The following is a 16119-nucleotide window of genomic DNA, read 5'->3' on the forward strand; positions in this document are numbered from 1 at the left end:
CTCTACAAAAATAAATAAAGGTCTAACAGTCTACACATGAGCTATAGCAATTATTAAACATAGATTGACAACTAGAGTTTTCAAAGTGATGACAAGTATGAAGCTGATATGCTACAATATTTCTGATTAACCAAAGGTGAAGCAATAGATCCACACCACTGGAATTAAATAGTAAGATAAAAATATATACAATTGACAAATTAGCATTCCTGGGTGACTCCTGGTCACATGTGACAATATCATTTAAATTTATATTAAAGCAACTAAAATACCAAAATCGCATTTGTTAGTCATTGCATAGAACTTGCATCAATACATCAATATAACCAGTGTTACTCTATGGACGAAAATTTATTTTCCTTCTTCCAAGTATAAGTGGCATTAAGTTGTTAATTCACTTTCACTCATTCATTTAAAAGCTTTTAATTCATTCATGTTTTAACATTATAACAAAAATAAGATGTAATAATGTAAACAAAAACTATCACATTGAGGTTAGACAAGCCAATAAGGAAAAGAGCTCAAGAGAAGACATATAAACAAACCCAGGAATATCATAAAACACAAAGCTAGAAGCCATAATTAAAGCCCAAGGAACCTGATGCAGACCATGCAGTCCATAAACTTAGGTTTTCACTACTGCTTGTTTAGTAATCAGCATGAGCTGTGGTGATAAGAATCACTATACATAAAACACATGATGTTGGATGAGTGTGACAGGAGACACATGAGTGCCAAACTCTACTTTCTAAACATGACTATTTTCTTTATTGAGGCAATGACTTGCTATATTACCCAGGCTGATCTGATATAAACTCTACTTTAGGCCATCTCAGCTTTCTTCCAGTTGTCCTGCCTCAGGTATGAACCACCATGCCAAGAAAAACTGATACATCTTGTTTCAGAAACCAGTGTTCAGTTGTATGAAACTCTGATTGGAGATTTGTTTCTATGTAGCATATGAAAAAATGGAAAACACTTAAAGAAAAATTTACAAGTCCTAATGCCAGTTACGTAGCAACAATTTTTAAATTATATGTAAAAGAATACTACTTATCAGTGACAGGTATTATAAACCATTCTTAACACCCTAAAACTGTGTTCATATTGTTGTCACTAATGTAACTAGCTAGAGGAATCAAATGACCCATTTCTTGATTATATTTTATGCTTGATCTATTTTTATTTGTGAAAAATTCGCAATGCTTCTAAGATGAGAGGACAAAACTGATTGAATTCAATAATTGTCTCAACAACAGCAGAAACTCTCCTCTTTGAGCAGTAAAACAGAGAGAAGAAATCATGGAGAAGAAGCCTTCCTAAATGAACTATGTAATAATAGCTCCGAGGCACATAGCGTGAACATATTGAATGTTCTCCCAGCAGTCTCCTGTCCAGCATGCAAAAGACTTGGAAGATTTCATTTTCTCAACAAGTAGAAAAGTCATATAATTTGAAGAAATTTTCAGAAAAATTAGGTTTCTGCAAAAATTATATACTGAAATTGGAAAGTCAAATAGGCAAACACAGAAGATCATGTAATTTCAGAATATAATTAACACAGTATGAATTACAAACATATGAATTATTTTGTAATGTCAGAATTTTACAAAGGCAAAATGTTTTCAATGGCAGAAATTTGTCTGATAATCCTACTTTTCTTGTTACTTTATTGAGGTGAACTCAGTAATTTATTCTAATTTTAATTACTAATATTGTCTCATATTTTTATGTGATTTTAATCTACCCATGTACCTTACAGACTCAATTTATTCTCATATATTTAGAGTAGGGCTCTTTTTATTCTGAAAAATAAGGCAGTACCAGACTTGCTGCATGGGTTCTATGGGACAGAGAGTATTACTTTTGGAAATATCTATTCAAAAGCATCCTCCATCTTCAAATCCAATCAAAAGCTGCTTACAAAATGGAGTTTCTCAGGAAAAGGAACAGAGTTCACAACCTGATTTCCACATTAGAGACAACATAAAACATAGCCATGCTTAGCAGTGCAAGGTTAGTAAACCCTACCTGCTTAGCAAAGGGCTGGAAGTTTCATGTAGACAAGTCTTAATGGGAAAGATGGCCAGACCACATTGCTATGGAAGATACTACAGTGTGAGTTTTACCTCTTTAGAATTCTTAGACTTTTTTTTCACAGCAGAAGTGGGTGAATGCTTCCACCAGGAGTAAGTTCAGATAAGGAAAGCACATAGCAGCACATCGTCATTGTCATATATGATGCCTCAACAGAAACTGCAGGAAGAGTAAACAATCAAGGGAATGGAATATCCAGCCACAGCCTAGTCCATGCTAATTGTTCAAGAAGGGAAATTTTAGTTCACTCAAACCTTCTCAAGTAGTGGAAGAGAAATACCTTATTTCAAAGCTATTGGTTTTCTGAGAAGGGAGAAATATGAGAGGACTTACAAAGTTCCTAGAGTGACTGAAAGTAAGATTTAATGTCTAGGTTGCTAGATCAGGCCTTGTCAAGCATCAAGACTATTGAAGATGGATCCTTAATTCACAGTTGGCTTTGAAACCCACTGCACATTTGTATTTTACCTTAATGGTGAAAGAAAAATCACAATTACACAAACTAAGACTGAAATTACCATAGGAAATGATGGTTCAGGGCTTTGTTGAAGTTCATAAAGAGAAAGCTTCTTCTTACACAAAAGAATGGTATCTACCTCAGTCCTTGTGTAGAGATATGGCATTTTGCTTTAAAGATTAATGCATATAATATTGCCTCCTTCCTAATGGTTAAGCAACCTGTGAGTGTCAATCATGTAGCCAGGAGACCAGTGCCCTGATAGCTGATTCACCTGAAGGCATGCTAAGTAGAAGGGGAGTAATTTTACCTTTAATGATTTAAGGTGATTATCTTCTTAAAAGTCTCTCGGATGGCGGAGAAGTATCTTAAAAAATGCTCAACTTCATTAGTCATTAGGGAAATGAAAATCAAAACAACCCTGAGATTTCACGTTACACCAGTCAGAATGGCTAAGATTAAAAATTCAGGAGACAGCAGGTGTTGGAGAGAGTGTGGAGAAAGAGGAACACTCCTGCACTGCTGGTGGGGTTGCAAATTGGTACAACCACTCTGGAAATCAGTCTGGCGGTTCCTCCGAAAACTGGGCACCTCACTTCCAGAAGATCCTGCTATACCACTCCTGGGCATATACCCCGAGGATTCCCCACCATGTAATAAGGATACATGCTCTACTATGTTCATAGCAGCCCTATTTATAATTGCCAGATGCTGGAAAGAACCCAGGTATCCCTCAACAGAAGAGTGGATGCAAAAAATGTGGTATATCTACACAATGGAGTACTATTCAGCCATTAGAAACAATGAATTCATGAAATTCTTAGGCAAATGGATGGAGCTAGAGAACATCATACTAAGTGAGGTAACCCAGACTCAAAAGGTGAATCATGGTATGCACTCACTAATATGTGGATATTAACCTAGAAAACTGGAATACCCAAAACATAATCCACACATCAAATGAGGTACAAGAAGAACGGAGGAGTGGCCCTTGGTTCTGGAAAGACTCAGTGAAGCAGTATTCGGCAAAACCAGAACGGGGAAGTGGGAAGGGGTGGGTGGGAGGACAGGGGAAGAGAAGGGGGCTTATGGGATTTCGGGGAGTGGGGGGCTAGAAAAGGGGAAATCATTTGAAATGTAAATAAATTATATCGAATAAAAAAATTTTTAAAAAAATGGAAACTAAAAAAAAAGTCTCTCCTTTGGTTTACCTTTTATTTATTTATTTATTTACTTGCTTATTTATTTATTTATCTTTTTAGATTCCAACTCAAAATAAGCATGACATTTTCTTTTCGTTTGCACAAAATCCTTCCTTTCAGCAGCTGTTGAGATTTAGAGCTGATTCTTTCTACTCTCTCAAATTCTAACAAAAGTATACCAGCTTCCTTCTGAATCTGTTTTTAAAAAGTACTTTATTAATAAAACCAATATTCTACAAGAGAGCACCAACTTCCTTGGTAGGATAGTCATTTACCTTGTTATTGATTCTGCCCCTTATTAATATATTATTAAAGGCTATCACAGCTCATTTTACCACTATATACACTGTCTCTATCAAAAGCAAAGTTATGGATAAACTAGAAGGGCATAAACACAATGTAAAGACAAATTCACCTCAGAAATAGGATCAGATATGCGAATGTTGAAACCATTGTACAAAAAGTGGTAAAGGTGTGTTTCTCCATGATAAAGATTCTAAAGCAGAAAATATCCAAAAGAACAGATCAGTCATGAAAAAAATTGAACTAATGAGTCTAAGAAAGAATATTTCTAAAATTCAACATAGCAAACCTCACCATAACTCCCTTGAAGCATATAATGGGTAAGTTTACCAGTAAGTTGTCTATAAGCAAATAAATAGGTCTTTCCAAATTCAAGCAAAATAAAAAAAAGTTTGAGAGATGAAACAGATTTTTCAATAACTATGAGATAAACACAAAATGTTTAATATTATCAGAATGAACATTCTATGAGGAGGTAAAGTGAAATAAAACTGCAAATATATATTTGATGAAGAAACCAAGAGTTTTGAACAGTTTGTGTTTAAAACTAAATAAAGATATCCAGGAAGCTCAAAGAATACTGGAAAGAACAAATTAAAAAGTACTGAAAAAATAAAAAGATGTGTTTTAGACAAAGTATAGTATCGTATAATATAGTATAGTATGATATGGAATAGTATAGTATTACATAGTATAGTGTGATATGGTATAGTACAGTATTGCATAGTATAGTATGATGTGGTATAGTATAGTATAGCATAGTATAGTATAACATGGTAAAGTATAAAGTATAGTATAATATAACATGGTATACTATGATGCGGTAGAATATAATGTAACATAGTATAGTATAATATTGTATAGTATAGTATAGTACAACATAGTATAGTATGATATGGTATAGTATAGTATAGTATAGTATAGTATAGTACAACCTAGTATAGTATGATATGGTATAGTATAGTACAACATAATATAGTATGATATGGTAAAGTATTTGAAAAATCAAAGCAAAACAAAGTCTTCAAGGGACCCAGAAATAGGAAAAGCCTGCATCTGGAGGAGAAAAGAAATAAAAGTTTATAATAATTACAATTGTACTTCTCAGGAAAAACTAATAATGTATTCTATACCCTATAACACTATGATTTGAGATGGAAATGCATAAAGAGAATATATCATGTAATGAAATATTTCCAGGCACAAAGAATCTGAAGTTAAGTCATTTTTAGGCAAAAGGGTAAAAGTGATGCTGGGGAGATAGAAAGAGAATGGAAAGGAAAGGATAGGTTCTGGATTACCAAAATACCCTAGCAAATATACTCTAGTAAACATAAGGCAGACAATAAGAACTATCTATTTCTGTATTTATTTAAAAAGGACATAATGATTGATACTTATATCAGATTTCCTCATTATTTCCTAAATGTGGAAGCAAAGAGTATACTCATTAATATGTAGAATGATAAATGAAGTATAATATATTCAAATAGTGAATATACCATAAGTGATGCCAGACCTGCTGAAGAGATATGAAGAAGTCGAAATACTTGTTGAGTGAAGAAATAATCTAAGAGGCAACTTATTATATAATCCCAACTACATGACATTTTGGAAAAGGCAATTCTAGAACTCAAAATTTTACTGGTTGTCTGTGATAACCAAGAAGGGTAGAACACAGAACCTTTCTTACAATGCACAACATGGTGGTAGGTTTATATTATGGTCAACATTTTTTTAGAAAGAAGATACAACCTTCCACAGTTTGGGAAAAGTCATGTTAATTGGAAAGTTTTAGAATATAGCAAGTCAAGAGCCAAATTTTCCTGAAGCAAATTTAACACACTTAAAGGACACCCATTCCTCTCCTCTGTATGTGACATTACACTTTTGTGACTGATACATACATCATTTTGGATGTACAAACAAAGCACTAACTGCTATGGACCAAAAAGAGGGAGGGGGAATGCGATCAAGCTGTCAGCATGTCAGGCAGATAGCTAAGATTCCAAGTATTTTCTGGAACTCACCTACTTAATGTTTCCAAGAATGTATTTCAAAAGTGTCTTAATTTATGATTCTTTTTGTTCTATGAGTATAAAATTTCATGGAACTGTTACCACACTAGAACACTGCTTTTGAGGAAAAAAAAACTTGTTTTTCTATGTTTCTAGGCCATTGCCTCTCACATTTGGCTCCCAAACAATCTATATCTTATCTGCTTTGGACTGAGGGTTGCGCATTTGGCAAACAATCCATATTGTTTAGTTTTTGTCAACTTGACAGAATTCTAGGCATATCAAGGAAGACAACCCAGTTTAGAAATTGCTTCCATTTACTGTCCTGTGGCCATGTCTGTGAGACATAATTTATACTGCTAATAAATGTAAGAGGGCGCAGGCATCAGAGGGCAGTGCCAGTCCTAAGGATGTGGACTTCAGCTATATAAGAAACATAGCTGAGCATGCCAAGGGAACCAAGCCAATAATTATGGAGAATTATGCTATGCTTTCTATTTTAGTTCCTGCACTCAGGTTTCTGACTTTGTTTCCTTTGATGGTGAATTTTAATCTATAAGTGAAATAAACACTTTTCTTCTCCAAGTTGCTTTTGGTCTGTGTTTTATTATAGCAACAGAAAAATAAACTAGAACATAACTTTATCGCTTATCTGCAAAAACACTTAAAATATACACTTATTGAATATATGGAGAGTGATAATCATGTGTCAATGAGTATTGGACAAATATATCAAATGAACAATCTGGACAGGAATTATGATTGTTGTAGAGGCCTCATATTGATGTCAGAAGTAGACACACAGTAAATCTTTACCTTCCTCACAATGTTTATATAGTTCTAAAACTTTTCTATATATGCTATTAAATGCTTATAAATTTTACTACTTATAAGAGTTATATAATTTAAAACATGTATTCACTGAGAAAATTAAAGTGTACTCATTTATGAAAGTTTGTAAATCACCATAACTGGTTTATAAATATCTTTTTCAACTTTGGTTTAATCTTATCCTCATAGAGCATTGTATCCCTTATGAAAAGAGATAGGACAGATTGTTGATTGAATGTATGCCAAGTTTCAATATGCCTGTGAGAACACTTAAATCTATGTAAATTGGGTTTTAAAGATACTACAGCATAGGTGAGTATAACTGTGTGCATATAGTAAATATCCAATTGCTTCTCGGCCTTTTGGCTAAGATCAAGTGTAATAAATATCCAGAAAGGAATATAGCATTGATTTGGTAAGTTTAGAATGAATAACTTCTTTTTCTGGCATACATGCACAATTATCCTTTGAGTAGAGTATGGAAAAGAATAGGAGACTTCTGTGAAATAAGAGCAAAAACTAGAATGCAAAGATTACTCTGTGCTTTATTCTAAATATATAATACTGTTCTTAAAATTCAGTAAAAAATTGTCCCTGAAATCAATTCTCAGGACTTTTCAGATACTGAAAGTGAACGGACATATTAATCACCTCTCCAAGAATGTACTTCTGCCTGCCACATTCCATGCAAAAATCACTGAAAAATAATCACATACTGTAGGGAGCCATTCCATTCCATGCTAAATGACGCTGCACTTTGGGACTCAGCTCATTGTGATAGCAGGAATTAAACGACATTTGTATGTAGAGGAATATAGCACAAGTCTAACAAAATAATCTGCCTAGCTGAGGTTATGATTCTTTCAGGAAAATTACTAAACTTTGTTTCACTGTGTACTTGTATGCACTGAAGCCTCCAGTTGCTAAGGTTATTGATTTCCTTATTGCAAATATCTTCACTGTTTGTAATACATTGATCTTTCCCTAACTAATGAAAGAAGGGAAATCTGATTGTATAGTCTCTCTCTTTGTTCTATTTCTCTCTGCCTTCACCGGAATGTGGTTTGAAGGGCTAGATTTCCTTATTTGCTGCAAGCGTCAATGTTTACTGGGTCAACCCATCTTTCAGTACTTCACTGCCTTTTAAAACACCCCCCGCCCCCATCATTCTCATTCATCACAGTACTGCAGTATTGCCCTAGCTCATAATCTCTTCTGAATCCTATCTTTGAGAAACCTCTTTCTCAGTTCTTGCCTCTCTCTACCTACTCTCCAGTACCCACCTAGCCAGTCTTCACCCTTCCTGACATCAAATTCTGTGACTTTTTTCCCTCATGCATCAATATGAAGCCCACACACAGAGCAGGCTATAAAGAGCTCAAAGTGAATTTATTTATGCCATTGTTCTGACAAAATAGGTCTGTTGCTAACAGGTCCCAGGGTATGCATATGTAATTCACACAGCTATTAAAAGAAAGAAACAAATGCTGGGTACTGAGCAGCAAGCAGAGAAATCAAGTGCTAAACAGAGCAATAAAGGAGCTGAGCTTGGAAGTTGGCATTGACAGCCAGTGCTGGCTGCTATTTAGAACACTAAGCATCTTTAAGAGTATAGAGCGTTACTTAATTCCTAGGTAATAAAGCTTTGCTACCAGCCATCATCACAACCTCACACTGGCAAGCATGCTTTTTCTGCTCGTAAGAAATAAATAATAAAGTAGTGTTTTAATTGAGAAATTTGTGGGATTTTTAGAAATGTATTAGTTATCAGAAATGAAGAATTTACCTTTACAACTCATTTTAAAAGTCAGAGTCACAAGAGTTCCAAATCCAGGTAGAAAAAAAAAATTCATCAACTCTTCCAGATAATTCATTTCCAACTAGTATGGATTGAATATGTCCTAAGGAAACTGAATGATTTCAGATGTAGTGGAAATGGTCAGGTCCAACCTAAGCGAGGTAACCCAGTCACAAAAGAACACTCCCAGCATATACTCACTGATGAATGGATATTAGCGCAAAAGTTTGTAATATCCAAGATTAAATTCTCAGACCATAGGAATCTCAAGAAGAAGGATGATCAAAGTTTGGAAATTTCAGTGCTTCTTAGAAGAGGGAACAAAATATTCACAGGAGGAAATATGGAGACAAAGACAGAATGAAAGGCCATCCACAGACTGCCCCACCTGGGAATCCATCCCACATACAGTGGCCAAACCTGGATGCTATTGAGGATGTGGATGTAGGGAAGTGCTTGCTGACAGGAGCCTGGTATAGCTGTCTCCCGAAAGGCTCTGCCAGAGCCTGACAAATACAGAGGCAGATGCTGATAGCTAACCATTGGACTGAGCGTGGAGTACCAGATGGAGGAGATGAATAAGGGACTGAACAATTCACATATCAAATGATGCCCAAGAAGAAGGAAGGAGTGGCCTCTGGTCCTGGAATGGCTCAGTGCAGCAGTGTAGGGGAATACCAGGAGAGAGAAGTGGGAAGGGGTAGATTGGGGAGCAGGGGGAGGGAAGAGGACTTATGAGACTTTCAGGGAGGGGGGATCCAGGAAAGGGGAAATCACTTGAAATGTAAATAAAAAAAAATATATCGAATAAAAAATCTGAAAAAAAAAAAGAAAAGAAAAAGGGACTGAAGGAGCTGAGGGTATTTGCAGCCCATGGGGAGAACAACAGTGTCAACCAGCCAGGCCTCCTGGAGCTCCAGGGGACTTGACTACCAACCAAAGAGTACACATGGAGGGACCCATGGCCCCAGCAGCATATGTGGCAGAGGATGGTCTTGTTGGACATCAGTGGGAATAGAGGCCCTTGGGCCTGTGAACGCTTGTTGCCCCAATGTTGGGCAATGCCCTGTCTGGAAGGCAGGAGAGGGTGGAAATGCAGGGAAGCACCCTCATAGAGTCAGGGGGAGGGGGTGGAAAAAAAGGTTCCTCCAGGGGAGAGCTGAAAAGGGGATAACATTTGAAATGTAAATAAAGACAAGATCCAATAAAAGGAAAATAAAAAATTAAAAAAAAATGAATAGCCAAATGCCTTCCAAAGCAATTCTAGTGCACAAAACATTGTCTCTACCTTGGAAATTGGAGATCTGGTGTTAGAAAGATCATTCTGTAGGTGGAATTTTGTGCCCTGCAACATGGGAAATGACAAATCATGACCTCATCTACCCTGTAAATTCTGTAAATTCGGTATTCATGAGGGGGCAGAAAGAGAGAAAGAGCCAGCCAGTTCTGGTGGTGCACATTTGTATTGCCAGCACTCTGGAGGCTGAAGCAGCAGTGTTGCAGTGAACTGTACAGCGAGGCTCAAAATATTGGAAAGAATGGGATTAATTTGAATGTGTGATTGGCCATTAGCCTCCTATGTATTATCACTAGCTCAGACATCCAATATCTTCAGAGAAGAGCTCCATCTCTACCTCCCATTCCTCACTTGTTCATACTGTATTATCTCTTTCTCACCTTTTTATATCTAAATATTTTACCAACAATAATGATTACTTTGCCATTTTGAAGTAATTGTTCCTAAATTAGAAGTAAGCATTAATTTAACATTTCCATAACTTTCAATTGCAGGTAGGCAGGGAGAATTTATTTGATTTAGATTTTAAGAGTTACTGTGAAGCTGTTTCACTGTGTCCTGATTATCATCTTATATGAGTTCAGTGAGACAGAACTTACACACGCAAAATTACATAATTTTATTGGTCACAGAGAGGTAGTAAGGGGAAAAACCCTAGGATATATACCATGTGCTGGCCCCTCAAATGTCACAAAAGCAGCTTGCTTTCAATTGAAGATAAGATTTTTTTCCTAATCCCCATAGTAAATGATAGTCATAAAGTATTGCAAATCTATTCATTCTATATAAATGTGTTTACAATACACATTTTATTAACTTATATAAGAAGTAATTGTTTATGAAAAATGTTTATGAAAAACACCACCTTTGTTACCTTCCAACATCCAAATCCTACAAACAAGCCCCAAAGCTTCTTTAGCAAGCATGTGCAGGAGAATGCTTAAAATTATTTCAATGAAGCTAATAGAAAAGAAACTGGGGAAGACCCTTGAGGACATTGGTACAGGGAGAAAATTTCTGAACAGAACACCAATACTGTATGCTCTAAGATCAAGAATTGACAAATGGGACCTCATAGAATTACAAAGTTCCTGTATGGCAAAGGACACCATCAAAAGGACAAATCGGCAACCAACAAATTGGGAAAAGATCTTCACCAATCCTACATCAGATAGAGGGCTAATATCCAATATATATAAAGAACTCAAGAAGTTAGACTCCAGAAAACCAAATAACCCTCTTAAAAATGGGGTACAGAGTTAAACAGGGAATTCTCACCTGAAGAACTTCGGATGGCGGAGAAGCATCTTAAAAAATGCTCTTGATGGTGTCCTTTGCCTTACAGAAACTTTGTAATTTTATGAGGTCCCATTTGTCAATTCTTGCTCTTAGAGCATACGCTATTGGTGTTCTGTTCAGAAACTTTCTCCCTGTACCGATGTCCTCAAGGGTCTTCCCCAGTTTCTTTTCTATTAGCTTCAGAGTGTCTGGCTTTATGTGGAGGTCCTTGATCCATTTGGATTTGAGCTTAGTACAAGGAGACAAGGATGGATCAATTCGCATTCTTCTGCATGCTGACCTCCAGTTGAACCAGCACCATTTGTTGAAAAGGCTATCTTTTTCCCATTGGATGTTTTCAGCCTCTTTGTCGAGGATCAAGTGGCCATAGGTGTGTGGGTTCATTTCTGGATCTTCAATCCTGTTCCATTGATCCTCCTGCCTGTCACTGTACCAATACCATGCAGTTTTTAACACTATTGCTCTGTAGTATTGCTTGAGGTCAGGGATACTGATTCCCCCAGATTTTCTTTTGTTGCTGAGAATAGTTTTAGCTATCCTGGGTTTTTTGTTGTTCCAGATGAATTTGATAATTGCTCTTTCTAACTCTGTGAAGAATTGAGTTGGGATTTTGATGGGTATTGCATTGAATCTGTATAGTGCTTTAGGCAAAATGGCCATTTTAACTATATTGATTCTACGGATCCATGAGCATGGGAGGTTTTCCCATTTTTTGAGGTCTTCTTCCATTTCCTTCTTCAGAGTCTTGAAGTTCTTGTCATACAGATCTTTCACATGTTTGGTAAGAGTCATCCCAAGATACTTTATACTGTTTGTGGCTATTATGAAGGGGGTCATTTCCCTAATTTCTTTCTCAGCCTGCTTATCCTTTGAGTATAGGAAGGCCACTGATTTGCTTGAGTTGATTTTATAACCTGCCACTTTACTGAAGTTGTTTATCAGCTGTAGGAGCTCTCTAGTGGAGTTCTTTGGGTCACTTAGGTAGATGATCATGTCGTCTGCAAATAATGATAGTTTGACTTCTTCCTTTCCAATTTGGATCCCTTTGACCTCCTTATGTTGTCGAATTGCCCGAGCTAGTACCTCAAGTACAATATTGAAAAGATAAGGAGAAAGGGGGCAGCCTTGTCTGGTCCCTGATTTCAGCGGGATTGCTTCAAATTTCTCTCCATTTAGTTTGATGCTGGCTACCAGTTTGCTGTATATTGCTTTTACTATGTTTAGGTATGGGCCTTGAATTCCTGTTCTCTCCAAGACTTTAAGCATGAAAGGATGCTGAATTTTGTCAAATGCTTTTTCAGCATCCAATGAAATGACCATGTGGTTTTGTTCTTTGAGTTTGTTTATGTAGTGGATTGTATTGATGGATTTCCGTATATTGAACCAACCCTGCATTCCCCAGATAAAGCCTAATGATCATGGTGGATGATCATTTTGATGTGTTCTTGGATTCGGTTGGCAACAATTTTATTGAGTATTTTTGCATCGATGTTCATAAGGGAAATTGGTCTGAAGTTCTCTTTCTTACCATCAAGAGGACAAATCGGCAACCAACAAATTGGGAAAAGATCTTCACCAATCCTACATCAGATAGAGGGCTAATATCCAATATATATAAAGAACTCAAGAAGTTAGACTCCAGAAAACCAAACAACCCTATTAAAAAATGGGGTACAGAGTTAAACAAAGAATTCTCACCTGAAGAACTTCGGATGGCGGAGAAGCATCTCAAAAAATGCTCAACTTCATTAGTCATTAGGGAAATGCAAATCAAAACAACCCTAAGATTTCATCTTACACCAGTCAGAATGGCTAAGATTAAAAATTCAGGAGACAGCAGGTGTTGGAGAGGGTGTGGAGAAAGAGGAACACTCCTCCACTGCTGGTGGGGTTGCAAATTGGTACAACCACTCTGGAAAGCAGTCTGGCGGTTCCTCCGAAAACTGGGCACCTCACTTCCAGAAGATCCTGCTATACCACTCCTGGGCATACACCCAGAAGACTCCCCACCATGTAATAAGGATACATGCTCTACTATGTTCATAGCAGCCCTATTTATAATTGCCAGATGCTGGAAAGAACCCAGGTATCCCTCAACAGAAGAGTGGATGCAAAAAATGTGGTATATCTACACAATGGAGTACTATTCAGCCATTAGAAACAATGAATTCATGAAATTCTTAGGCAAATGGATGGAGCTAGAGAATATCATACTAAGTGAGGTAACCCAGACTCAAAAGGTGAATCATGGTATGCACTCACTAATAAGTGGATATTAACCTAGAAAACTGGAATACCCAAAACATAATCCACACATCAAATGAGGTACAAGAAGAAAGGAGGAGTGGCCCCTGGTTCTGGAAAGACTCAGTGAAACAGTATTCGGCAAAACCAGAACGGGGAAATGGGAAGGGGTGGGTGGGAGGACAGGGGAAGAGAAGGGGGCTTACGGGACTTTCGGGGAGTGGCGGGGGCTAGAAAAGGGAAATCATTTGAAATGTAAATAAATTATATCGAATAAAAAAAATGTTTTTAGCCAAAAAAAAAATGCTCAACTTCATTAGTCATTAGGGAAATGCAAATCAAAACAACCCTGAGATTTCACCTTACACCAGTCAGAATGGCTAAGATTAAAAATTCAGGAGACAGCAGGTGTTGGAGAGGGTGTGGAGAAAGAGGAACACTCCTCCACTGCTGGTGGGGTTACAAATTGGTACAACCACTCTGGAAATCAGTCTGGCGGTTCCTCCGAAAACTGGGCACCTTACTTCCAGAAGATCCTGCTATACCACTCCTGGGCATATACCCAGAAGACTCCCCACCATGTAATAAGGATACATGTTCTACTATGTTCATACCAGCCCTATTTGTAATTGCCAGATGCTGGAAAGAACCCAGGTATCCCTCAACAGAAGAGTGGATGCAAAAAATGTGGTACATCTACACAATGGAGTACTATTCAGCCATTAAAAACAATGAATTCATGAAATTCTTAGGCAAATGGATGGAGCTAGAAAACATCATACTAAGTGAGGTAACCCAGACTCAAAAGGTGAATGATGGTATGCACTCACTAATAAGTGGATATTAACCTAGAAAACTGGAATACCCCAAACATAATCCATACATCAAATGAGGTACAAGAAGAAAGGAGGAGTGGCCCCTTGTTCTGGAAAGACTCAGTGAAGAAGTATAGGGCAAAACCAGAACGGGGAAGTGGGAAGGGGTGGGTGGGAGGACAGGGGGAGAAAAGGGGGCTTATGGGACTTTCGGGGAGTGGGGGGCTAGAAAAGGGGAAATCATTTGAAATGTAAATAAAAAATATATCGAATAAAAAAAAGACAAAAAAATTATTTCAATCAGAATAAATTTGCAATTCAACGGTGAAGTAGAAAGTGAAAATATTTAATCTACTATGGTGCAGCTATCTAACACAGCTAAAGCATAAACAAAACACTAAACAAACTAGGAAAGGAAACTACACGGACAAGAGAGCCTGACTGAGTAAATGTTAGCTCAAGTAGATTTTAAATGATAGATTGAATTTATGTAGTTAAAGAAGAATTTGCTTTAGATGCAAGTTTCTAGGGTAATAAGCAATGGTCCCTTGTGTGTTTGACTAGTATTAGACCTCCCTGTATGGAGAACAGACTTTTGCTCACCAACTGTAGAAATCTATTATGGGTTGTATATTTATCCAGCATTCTTTTTTTTTTTTTCTCAATTTTTTACCCAATAGCTCATTTTACATTTTGACTGCCAGTTGAAAATGCTATCTTTTTCTCACTGGATGGTTTTAGTTTCTTTGTCAGAGATGAAGTGACCACAGATCTATGTGTTTATTGCTGGCTTTTCAGTTTTATTCCATTTATCTACCTTCCTGCCTCTGCACCAATGCCATGCAGTTTATATTACTATTGCTCTATAATACAGCTTGAGTTCAGGGATGCTGATTCTCCCAGAAGTTCTTCTATTGTTGAGTATAGTTTTCTCTATCCTGGGTTTTTTTTTTTTTTTTTTTGTTATTTCAAATGAATTTGAGTATTTTTTTAACTTTATGAAGAATTGAATTGGAACTTTGATGGATATTGCATGAAATCTGTAGATTGCTTTTGGCAAGATGACCATTTTTACTAGGATAACCTGCCAATCCATGAGCGTAGGTTATATTTCCATCTTCTGAGGTCTTCTTTGATTTCTTTCTTCAGGGACTTGAAGTTCTGATACAGATTTTTCACTTGCTTTGTTAGAGTCACTCCAGATATTTTATATTATTTGTGAGTATTGTGAAGGGTTTTGTTTTCCTAGTTTCTTTCTCAGCCCATTTATCCTTTGAGTAGAGGAAAGCTACTGATTTGCTAGAGTTAATTTTATATCTAGTCACTTTGTGGAAGTTGTTTATCATCTGTGGAAGATCTCTGGTAAAAGTTTTGGGACCTCTTATGCATACTATCGCAACATCTGCAAATAGTTATATCTTGACTTCATCTTTATGAGTTTGCATTGCTTTGAACTTCTTTTGTTGTCTAATTGCTGTTGCTAGAACTTTGAGTACTATATTGAGTAGATAGCAAGAGAGTGGACTACCTTGTCTTTTCTCTGATTTTACTGGGATTGTTTTGAGGGTCTCTCCATTTAGTTTGATGTTGGCTATTGGTTTACTATATATACACCCAACAAGAATACACTGCAGAAAACAATCTAACTCAGGGCTAGAATCAACCAAATAGAAATAAAGAGAACTATATAAAGAATCAACACAACTAGGAACGGGTTCTTTGATAAAATCAACAAGATAGATAAATCTATCCTTAAAT

The 16119-nt window shown here is 36.7% G+C and overlaps 1 pseudogene; it reads left to right on the top strand.

The window, feature by feature from the left end:
• Nucleotides 1-7254: 7254 nt before the first annotated feature.
• Nucleotides 7255-7390, top strand: LOC127666405 (uncharacterized; annotated as a pseudogene).
• The last annotated feature ends 8729 nt before the right edge of the window (nt 7391-16119 follow it).

Source organism: Apodemus sylvaticus, chromosome 15 (assembly GCF_947179515.1).
Source record: "Apodemus sylvaticus chromosome 15, mApoSyl1.1, whole genome shotgun sequence".
Taxonomy (NCBI): Eukaryota; Metazoa; Chordata; class Mammalia; order Rodentia; family Muridae; genus Apodemus; species Apodemus sylvaticus.